The sequence below is a fragment of the Hyperoodon ampullatus genome, assembly GCF_949752795.1.
Source record: "Hyperoodon ampullatus genome assembly, chromosome: 5".
NCBI lineage: Eukaryota > Metazoa > Chordata > Mammalia > Artiodactyla > Ziphiidae > Hyperoodon > Hyperoodon ampullatus.
The window spans coordinates 93,914,478-93,925,423 of NC_136918.1; positions in this window are offsets into that span (position 1 = coordinate 93,914,478).

Here is a 10,946-nt window from a genome sequence, read left to right on the forward strand (position 1 = left end):
ATATATATATATACTTGCTGCAAACAAAAGTCCAGGACCAGATGGCTTCATTAGAGAATTCTACCAAACATGCAAAGAAGAACTTACACTGATCCTTCTCATTCTTCTAAAAGACAGAAGAGGAGAGAATATCTCAAAGTCATTCTATGAAGTCTCTATTACACTGATACCAAAACCAGACAAAACATACCACCAAAAAAAAAACAAAAGAAAATTACAGGCCAATAACTTTGATGAATAAAGATGCAAAAATTCTCAACAGAATATTCGCAAACTGAATCCAACAACACATAAAAAAGATCATACACTATGATCAAGTTGGATTTATTCCAGGGTCACAAGGATGGCTCTATGTATGCAAATCAATCAATGTGATACACCATATCAACAAAAGAAAAGACAAACACCATATGATCATCTCAATAGATGCAGAAAAAGCATTTGATAAAATTCAACATCCATTCATGATAAAAACTCTCACCAAAGTGGGTATAGAGGGAACATATCCCAACATAATGAAAGCAATTTATGACAAGCCCACAGCCAACATAATACTCAACAATGAAAACCTGAAAGCCTTCCCACTAAAATCTGGAAAAAGACAAGGATGCCCACTTTCACCACCTCTATTCAACATAGTATTGGAAGTCCTGGCCACAACAATCAGACAAGAAAAAGAAATAAAAGGTATCCAAATTGAAAGCGAAGAGGTAAAACTGTCATTACATGCAGATGAAATGATACTATATATAGAAAACCCTAAAGCCTTCACACAAAAACTACTAGAACTGATAAATGAATTCAGCAAGGTAACAGAATACAAGATTAACATACAGAAATCTGCTGCTTTTCTTTACACTAACAATGAAATACCATAAAGGGAAAGTAAAAAACAATCCCTTTTAAAATTGCATCAAAAAAACTAAAATACTTAGGAATAAACCGGACCAAGGAGGTGAAAGACTTATACGTTAAGAACTATAAAACACTGATAAAGGAAACGTAATATGATTCAAAGAAATGGAAATATATCCCATGCTCTTGAATTGAAAGAATTAATACTGTTAAAATGGCCATGCTACCCAAGAAATCTACAGATTTAATGTGATCCCTATCAAATTACCCATGACATTTTTCACAGAACTAGAACAAATAATCCTAAAATTTATATGGAGCCATAAAAGACCCAGAATTGCAAAACCAATCCTGAGGGGAAAAAAAAAAAAAGCTGGAGGCATAACCCTCCCAGACTTCAGACAATACTACAAAGACACAATGACCAAAACAGCGTGGTACTGGCACAAAAACAGACCTATGGATCAATGGAACAGAATAGAGAGCCTAGAAATAAATTCACACACCTGTGGTCAATTACTCTTTGACAAAGGAGGCAAGAATATACAGTGGAGAAAAGAATCTCTTCAGCAAGTGATTGGGAAAGCTAGACAGCCACATGTAAATCAACGAAGTTAGAACACTTTCTCACACCCTACACAAATATAAATTCGTAATGGCTTAGGGACTTTCGGGGAAGATGGCGGAAGAGTAAGACGTGGAGATCACCTTCCTCCCCACAGATACACCAGAAATACAGCTACATGTAGAACAACTCCTACAGAACACCTACTGAATGCTGGCAGAAGACCTCAGACACTAGGAAGCCCCTTCACAGGCGGAGACTGCGGGTGGCAGAGGGGGAAGCTTCCGAGTTGCAGAGGAGAACACAACAACAGGGGTGCGGAGGGCAAAGTGGAGAGATTTCTGCAGAGAGGATGGATGCTGGCACTCACCAGCCCGAAAGGCTTGTCTGCTCGCCCGCCAGGGCGGGCAGCGCTGGGAGCTGAGGCTCGGGCTTCTGTTGGGGCACAGGGAGAGGACTGGGGCTGGCGGCGTGAACACAGCCTGCAGGGGCTAATGCGCCACAGCTAGCCGGGAGGGAGTCCAGGAAAAAGTCTGGACCTGCCGAAGAGGCAAGAGACATTTTCTTCCCTCTTTGTTTCCTGGTGCATGAGGAGAGGGGATTAAGAGCGCTGCTTAAAGGAGCTCCAGAGATGGGCGCAAGCCGCAGCTATCAGTGCAGACCCCAGAGACGGGCATGAGACGCTAAGGCTGCTGCTGCCACCACCAAAAAGCCTGTGTGCGAGCGCAGGTCACTGTCCATGCGCCCCTTCCGGGAAGCCTGTGCAACCCGTCACTGCCGGGGTCCCGGGATCCAGGGACGGCTACCCAGGGAGAGCGCACAACGCACCTCGGGCTGGTGCAACGTCACACCGGCCTCTGCCTCTGCAGGCTCGCCCGGCACTCCGTGCCCCTCCCTCCCCCCCGGCCTGAGTGAGCCAGAGTTCCCGAAGCGGCTGCTCCTTTAACCCTGTCCTGTCTGAGCCGAAGAACAGACGCCCTCCGGCGACCTACACACAGAGGCGGGGCCAAATCCAAAGCTGAGACAAGGGAGCTGTGAGAACAAAGAAGAGAAAGGGAAATCTCTCCCAGCAGCCTCAGAAGCAGCGGATTAAAGCTCCACAATCAACTTGATGTACCCTGCATCTGTGGAACACACGAATAGACAACGAATCATCCCAAATTGAGGAGCCGTGTGGATGAAAGGTTCCTGGTGCTGCAGCCAGGAGTCAGTGCTGTGCCTCTGAGGTGGGAGAGCCAACTTCAGGACACTGGTCCACAAGAGACCTCCCAGCTCCACATAATATCAAACGGCGAAAATCTTCCAGAGATCTCCATCTCAACACCAGCACTCAGCTTCACTCAACGACCAGCAAGCTACAGTGCTGGACACCCTGTGCCAAACAACTAGCAAGACAGGAACACAACACCACCCATTAGCAGAGAGGCTGCCTAAAATCATAAGAAGTCCACAGACACCCCAAAACACACCACCAGACGTGGAACAGCGCATCAGAAAGACAAGATCCAGCCTCATCCACCAGACAACAGGCACTAGTCCCCTCCACCAGGAAGCCTACACAACCCACTGAACCAACCTTAGCCACTGGGGACAGACACCAAAAACAACGGGAACTACAAAACTGCAGCCTTCAAAAAGGAGACACCAAACAAAGTAAGATAAGCAAAATGAGAAGAGAGAAAAACACAGCAGGAGAAGGAGCAAGATAAAAAACCCACCAGACCTAACAAATGAAGGGGAAATAGGCAGTCTACCTGAAAAAGAATTCAGAATACTGATAGTAAAGATGATTCAAAATCTTGGAAATACACAAAATGCAAGAAACAGTTAACAAGTACCTAGAAGAACTAAAGATGAATCAAGCAACGATTAGAAATACAATAAGTGAAATTAAAAATACTCTAGATGGGATCAATAGCAGAATAACTGAGGCAGAAGAACGGATAAGTGACGTGGAAGATAAAATAGTGGAAATAACTACTGCAAAGCAGAAGAAAGAAAAAAGAATGAAAAGATCTGAGGACAGGCTTAGAGACCTCTGGGACAAAATTAAACGCACCAACATTCGAATTATAGGGGTTCCAAAAGAAGAAGAGAAAAAGAAAGGGACTGAGAAAATATTTGAAGAGATTATAGTTGAAAACTTCCCTAATATGGGAAAGGAAATAGATAATCAACTCCAGGAGGCACAGAGAGTCCCATACAGGATAAATCCAAGGAGAAATATGCCAAGACACATATTAATCAAACTGTCAAAAATTAAATACAAAGAAAACATATTAAAAGCAGCAAGCGAAAAACAACAAATAACACACAAGGGAATCCCCATAAGGTTAACAGCTGATCTTTCAGCAGAAACTGTGCAAGCCAGAAGGGACTGGCAGGACATATTTAAAGTGATGAAGGAGAAAAACCTGCAACCAAGATTACTCTACCCAGCAAGGATCTCATTCAGATTTGATGGAGAAATTAAAACGTTTACAGACAAGCAAAAGCTGAGAGAGTTCAGCACCACCAAACCAGCTTTACAACATATGATAAAGAAACTTCTCTATGCAGGAAACACAAGAGAAGGAATACACCTACAATAACAAACACAAAACAATAAAGAAAATGGTAATAGGGACATACATATCAATTATTACCTTAAATGTAAATGGATTAAATGTTCCAACCAAAAGACAAAGAATGGCTGAATGGATACAGAAACAATACGCATATATATGCTATTTACAAGAGACCCACTTCAGACCTAGGGACACATACAGACTAAAACTGAGGGGATGGAAATAGATATTCCATGCCAATGGAAACCAAAAGAAAACTGGAGTAGCAATTCTCATATCAGACAAAATAGACTTTAAAATAAAGACTACTAGAAGAGACAAAGAAGGACACTACATAATGATCAAGGGATTGATCCAAGAAGATATAATAATTGAAAATATTTATGCACCCAACATAGGAGCACCTCAATACATAAGACAAATACTAACAGCCATAAAAGGAGAAATCGACAGTAACACATTCGTAGTAGGGGACTTTAACACCCCACTTTCACCAATGGACAGATCATCCAAAATGAAAATAAATAAGGAAACACAAGCTTTAAATGATACATTAAACAAGATGGACTTAATTGATATTTATAGGACATTCCATCCAAAAACAACAGAATACATATTTTTCTCAAGTGCTCATGGAACATTCTCCAGGATAGATCATATCTTGGGTCACAAATCAAGCCTTGGTAAATTTAAGAAAATTGAAATTGTATCAAGTATCTTTTCTGACCACAATGCTATGAGACTAGATATCAATTACAGGAAAAGATCTGTAAAAAATACAAACACATGGAGGCTAAACAATACACTACTTAATAACGAAGTGATCACGGAAGAAATCAAAGAGGAAATTAAAAAATACCTAGAAACAAATGACAAGGGAGACACGACGACCCAAAACCTATGGGATGCAGCAAAAGCAGTTCTAAGAGGGAAGTTTATAGCAATACAATCCCACGTTAAGAAAGAGGAAACATCTCGAATAAACAACCTAACCTTGCACCTAAAGCAATTAGAGAAAGAAGAACAAAAACATCCCAAAGTTAGCAGAAGAAAAGAAATCATAAAAATCAGATCAGAAATAAATGAAAAAGAAATGAAGGAAATGATAGCAAAGATCAATAAAACTAAAAGCTGGTTCTTGGAGAAGATAAACAAAATTGATAAACCATTAGCCAGACTCATCAAGAAAAGAAGGGAGAAGACTCAAATCAATAGAATTAGAAATGAAAAAGGAGAAGTAACAACTGACACTGCAGAAATACAAAGGATCATGAGAAATTACTACAAGCAACTCTATGCCAATAAAATGGACAACGTGGAAGAAATGGACAAATTCTTAGAAATGCACAACCTGCCAAGACTGAATCAGGAAGAAATAGAAAATATGAACAGACCAATCACAAGCACTGAAATTGAAACTGTGATAAAAAATCTTCCAACAAACAAAAGTCCAGGACCAGATGGCTTCACAGGCGAATTCTATCAAGCATTTAGAGAAGAGCTAACACCTATCCTTCTCAAACTCTTCCAAAATATAGCAGAGGGAGGAGCACTCCCAAACTCATTCTACGAGGCCACCATCACCTTGATACCAAAACCAGACAAGGATGTCACAAAGAAAGAAAACTACAGGCCAATATCACTGATGAACATAGATGCAAAAATCCTCAACAAAATACTAGCAAACAGAATCCAACAGCACATTAAAAGGATCATACACCATGATAAGTGGGGTTTATTCCAGGAATGCAAGGATTCTTCAATATATGCAAATCAATCAACATGATACACCATATTAACAAATTGAAGGAGAAAAACCATATGATCATCTCTATAGATGCAGAGAAAGCTTTCCACAAAATTCAACACCCATTTATGATAAAAACCATCCAGAAAGTAGGCATAGAGGGAACTTTCCTCAACATAATAAAGGCCATATATGACAAACCCACAGCCAACATTGTCCTCAATGGTGAAAAACTGAAACCATTTCCACTAAGATCAGGAACAAGACAAGGTTGCCCACTCTCACCACTCTTATTCAACATAGTTTTGGAAGTTTTAGCCACAGCAATCAGAGAAGAAAAGGAAAAAAAAGGAATCCAAATCGGAAAAGAAGAAGTAAAGCTGTCACTGTTTGCAGATGACATGATAATATACGTAGAGAATCCTAAAGATGCTACCAGAAAACTACTAGAGCTAATCAATGAATTTGGTAAAGTAGCAGGATACAAAATTCATGCACAGAAATCTCTGGCATTCCTATACACTAATGATGAAAAATCTGAAAGTGAAATCAAGAAAACACTCCCATTTACCACTGTAACAAAAAGAATAAAATATCTAGGAATAAACCTACCTAAAGAGACAAAAGACCTGTATGCAGAAAATTATAAGACACTGATGAAAGAAATTAAAGATGATACAAATAGATGGAGAGATATACCATGTTCTTGGATTGGAAGAATCAACATTGTGAAAATGACTCTACTACCCAAAGCAATCTACAGATTCAATGCAATCCCTATCAAACTACCACTGGCATTTTTCACAGAACCAAAACAAAAAATTTTATAATTTGTATGGAAACACAAAAGACCCCGAATAGCCAAAGCAATCTTGAGAACGAAAAAATGGAGCTGGAGGAATCAGGCTCCCTGACTTCAGACTATACTGCAAAGCTACAGTAATCAAGACAGTATGGTACTGGCACAGAAACAGAAAGATAGATCAATGGAACAAGATAGAAAGCCCAGAGATAAATCCACACACATATGGTCACCTTATCTTTGATAAAGGAGGCAGGAATGTACAGTGGAGAAAGGACAGTCTCTTCAATAAGTGGTGCTGGGAAAACTGGACAGGGACATGCAAAAGTATGAGATTAGATCACTCCCTAACACCATACACAAAAATAAGCTCAAAATGGATTAAAGACCTAAATGTAAGGCCAGACTCTATCAAACTCTTAGAGGAAAACATACGCAGAACACTCTATGACATAAATCACAGCAAGATCCTTTTTGACACACCTCCTAGAGAAATGAAAATAAAAACAAAAATAAACAAATGGGACCTAATGAAACTTAAAAGCTTTTGCACAGCAAAGGAAACCATAAACAATACCAAAAGACAACCCTCAGAATGGGAGAAAATATTTGCAAATGAAGCAACTGACAAAGGGTTAATCTCCAGAATTTATAAGCAGCTCATGCAGCTCAATAACAAAAAAACAAACAACCCAATCCAAAAATGGGCAGAAGACCTAAATAGACATTTCTCCAAAGAAGATATACAGACTGCCAACAAACACATGAAAGGATGCTCAACATCTTTACTCATTAGAGAAATGCAAATCAAAACTACAATGAGATATCATCTCACACCAGTCAGAATGGCCATCATCAAGAAATCTAGAAACAATAAATGCTGGAGTGGGTGTGGAAAAAAGGGAACACTCTTGCACTGCTGGTGGGAATGTGAATTGGTACAGCCACTATGGAGAACGGTATGGAGGTTCCTTAAAGAACTACAAATAGAACTACCATATGACCCAGCAATCCCACTACTGGGCATATACCCTGAGAAAACCATAATTCAAAAAGAGTCATGTACCAAAATGTTCATAGCAGCCCTATTTACAATAGCCCGGAGATGGAAACAACCTAAGTGTCCATCATCAGATGAATGGATAAAGAAGATGTGGCACATATATACAATGGAATATTACTCAGCGTTAAAAAGAAACAAAATTGAGCTATTTGTAATGAGGTGGATAGACCTAGAATCTGTCATACAGAGTGAAGTAAGTCAGAAACAGAAGGACAAATACCGTATGCTAACACATATATATGGAATTTAAGAAGAAAAAAAATGTCATGAAAAACCTAGGGGTAAGAGAGGAATAAAGACACAGACCTACTAGAGAATGGACTTGAGGATATGGGGAGGGGGAAGGGTAAGCTGTGGCAAAGCAAAAGAGAGGCACGGACATATATACACTACCAAACGTAAGGTAGATAGCTAGTGGGAAATAGCTGCATAGCACCGGGAGATCAGCTCGGTGCTTTGTGACTGCCTGGATGGGTGGGATAGGGAGGGTGGGAGGGAGACCCAAGAGGGAGGGGATATGGGAAAATATGTATATGTAAATCTGAGTCATTTTGTTATAAAGCAGAAACTAACACACCATTGTTAAGCAATTATACTCAAATAAAGATGTAAAAAAAAAATGGCTTAAAGACTTAAATATAAGACATGACACCATAAAACTCCTAGAAGAGAACATAGGCAAAACATTCTCTGACTTAAATCATAGCAGTGTTTCCTTAGTTTAGCCTCCCAAGGGAATAGAAATACAAGCAAAAATAAACAAATGGGACCTAATGAAACTTATAAGTTTTTGCACAGTAAAGGAAACCATAAACAAAACAAAAAGACAACCCACAGAATGCAAGAAAATACTTTCAAATCATGCAACTGACAAGGGCTTAATTTCCAAAACACATAAACAGCCCATACAACTCAATAACAAAAAAAACAAACAACCCAATCAAAAAAATGGGCAGAAGACCTAAATAAGACATTTCTCCAAAGAAGGCATACAGATGGCCAAGAGGCAAATGAAAAGATGGTCGACATTGCTAATTATTAGAGAAATGCAAATCAAAACTACATCAAGGTATCACCTCACACCAGTCAGAATGGCCATCATTAAAAAGTCTACAAATAATAAGTGCAGGAGAGGGTGTGGTGAACAGGGAACCCTCCTACACTGTTGGTGGGAATGTAAATTGGTGCAGTCACTATGGAAAACAGTATGGAGCTTCCTTAACAAACTAAAAATAGAGTTACCCTATGATCCTGCAACCCCATTCCTGGGCATACATCTGGAGAAAACTGTAATTTGAAAAGATACATGCACCCCAATGTTCACAGCAGCACTATTTTCAATAGCCAAGACATGGAAGCAACCTAAATGTCCATTGACAGACGAGTGGATAAAGAAGATGTGGTGTGTGTGTGTACATGTACACACACACACACACACACAGAATAGAATACTACTCCACCTTAAAAATAATGAAATAATGTCATTTGCAGCAACATGGATGGACCTAGAGATTATCATACTAAGGGAAGTAAGTCAGAAAGAGAAAGGAAATTATTGTATCATTTATATGTGCAATCTAAAATATGATACAAATGAACTTATTTACAAAATGGAAACAGACTCACAGATATAGAAAACAAACATGGTTACCAAAGGGGAAAGGAGGCAGGAGGGATAAATTATGAGTTTGGGATTAGCAGATACTAACTACTATATATAAAATAGATAAATGACTGAATCCTACTATATAGCACAGGGAACTATATTCAGTATCCTGTAATAAACAATAATGAAAAAATACCTCAAAATGAATGAAAATAGAAACACAACTTTCAAAAATCTGAGATGCAGCAAAAGCAGTTCTAAGAGGGAAGTTCAAAGCGATGCAGACCTACCTCAAGACATAAGAAGAACCTCAAAGAACATAACTTTACGCCTAAAGGAATTAGAAAAAGAACAAATAATCCCCCAAAGTTAGTAGAAACAAGGAAATAATAAAGATCAGAGTGGAAATAAATGAAATAGACACCAAAAAAATTAGACAATATTAAAGAGGTGGTTCTTTTAAAAAATAAACAAAACTGACAAACCTTTAGACAGACTCTTCAAGAAAAAAAAGAGAGGGCCCAAATAAAATTACAAATGAAAGAGCAGAAGGTCCAATTGATATTGCAGAAATACATTTAACCCTTGAACAATGCAAGAGTTAGGGTGCTGACCCTCTACACAGTCAAAAATCTGTATACAACTTATAGTTGGCCCTCCTTATACATGATTCCTCCATATCTGTGGTTCCACATCCACAAATTCAACCAAATGTGGGTCATGTAGTACTGTAGTATTTACTACTGAAAAAAATTCACATATAAGTGAACCCATGCAGTTCAAACCAGTGTTTTTCAAAAGTCAATTGTACAATCATGAGACTACTACACAGATATGCTAACAAACTGCACAACCTAGAAAAATGGATACATTCCTAGAGACATAAAATCTTCCACGACTAAATCAACAAAAAATAGAAAATCTGGCTAGACCAATTACTAGTAATGAAATTGAATCAGTAATGAAAAACAAAAGAAGTCCAGGATTAGATGGCTTCACAGGGGAATTCTACCAAACATTTAAAGAGGAGTTAATACCTATCCTTCTCAAACTGTTCCAAAAAATTGTAGAGGAGGGACCATTTCCAAACTCATTCTATGAGATCAGCATTACCCTGACACCAAAACCAGACAAAGATACCACAAAAAAATTATAGGCCAATATCCCTGAGGAATATAGATGCAAAAATTCTCAACAAAATATTAGCAAACTGAATTCAAGAATACATTAGAAAGATCATACACCATGATCAAGTAGTATTTATTCCAGAGATCCAAGGATGATTCAATATTCACAAATCAATCAATGTGATACACCACATTAACAAAACAAAATGACAAACTCATAGCTAACATCATACTCAATGGTGAAAAGCTGAAAGCTTTTCCCCTCATATCAGGAATAAAACAAAGATGCTCACTCTCACTACTTTTATTCAACACAGTATTGGAAGTTCTAGCCACAACAATCAGACAAGAAAAAGAAATAAAAGCCATTCAAATTGGAAGGGAAGAAGTAAAACTGCCACTATTGGTACACGACATGATACTATATATAGAACACCCTAAAGACTCCACTAAAGAAACTATTAGAATAAATAACATTTGACATAGTGATTTGATATTTGTATACATTACAAAATAATTACCACATTGCAACACTGTAGTACACAAAATTAATATACTGAAATCTCTTCATTTTTATACACTAATAAACTATCAGAAAGAGAAATTTAGGGGGA